A 1,376-nucleotide genomic window follows, 5' to 3' on the forward strand; every position below is an offset into this window, starting at 1 on the left:
GAAAAAAGAAATGCAAACAAATCCTTTCAAGAATCTAAATACCAGAAATTTGTATTCTGAATTGGATTAGTGGTATAACATTTAATTAATTAAAAGAATAACAGTCTTTTAATTTTTCAAACAATTTCAAGAGGTTTCTATCTTGTTTTATTGTTTATATTTTATATATAATTCATACATATATTGCATATCTCTCCAAATTAAACTCATTAGGTTGTGTTAATGAATTATTAATGAGACATCAACAGTGAAAATATGGAAAAGACAAAGAGAGTGATTACGTATTGACACAGGAAACAGCTGAATCAGACATGAAATAAATTTATTAAACCGCGAAAGGAAAGTAGCTAATATTAATATACTATTTAAATACAAAATTTTTTCATGGAGATTTTAAAATAAAAACAAATACATATTTATTCATAACAATAGAAAAGTATTGAGCTAAAGTTTTAATTCTTCATTTTCTCGCTAACAACAGAAATGTATAGATAAGAAATTTTAAACTGAATGAAAGTTCTTCATTTCTTCATTAACATATTTCGGTCAAAATCATTTAATATTCTGTCAGGTATGGCTGATCTCTCAGATCGCGAGATAATAGTTTGTTTCTCTTTGTGAAATTACTAATTATTTTAGTTATTTCCTTAAATCTTTGAAAAGTGAGAATTAATTATTTCTTTCAGCTCAAGTAATTCTCTCGATTTCTAACTTCAAAGTTGCATTTTACTCTTTATTATTTTTTATCTAAATTTATGTGTATTATATTTTTAGATAGAATTAAATTGCTGCTGAATGGGGAGTTATGACTAATTTACTTCAGAAGTTATAAATGATAGTCTTCAATAATCCCGGCATATTTTAACATTTTTTTAAAGTTAACGATAGCTAGGATATACAATCTTTCCTATAAGAAAGAAATACAATACAACCGACTGTATACTTTTGTGATATAGTACAAATAAAATACTTGTGTAAAAACAAATAAAAAAATGGGGAATTTAGACACAAAAATATTAAATATTAAAAAGTTGAGATAGAAAAAATGAATTTGTTTTCTAAAAGTTTAACCACGCTGATATTTTAAAAATACAGCAAAAACCAGCAGAAATATCATTTATTACAAGACGTTACAAAATAATTTCAGGTTACATATATTTGCAATGTTTTAAATAACAAAACGACATCCATCTCATTCAACATTAAAAACAAAAAAGTATTTAATCTGTAAAATTAGAGTATTAAAGCCTTTAGTTCTCAGTTCCTATATGTGCAAATTTTTCATTATACTCTTTAATTAAATATATATATATAGAAAGGAAGTATTTTAGAATTTCAAAATATCAATAAACATACATTTATCAAAGACTATGCAA

Source organism: Argiope bruennichi, chromosome 5, assembly GCF_947563725.1.
Source record: "Argiope bruennichi chromosome 5, qqArgBrue1.1, whole genome shotgun sequence".
Lineage (NCBI taxonomy): Eukaryota > Metazoa > Arthropoda > Arachnida > Araneae > Araneidae > Argiope > Argiope bruennichi.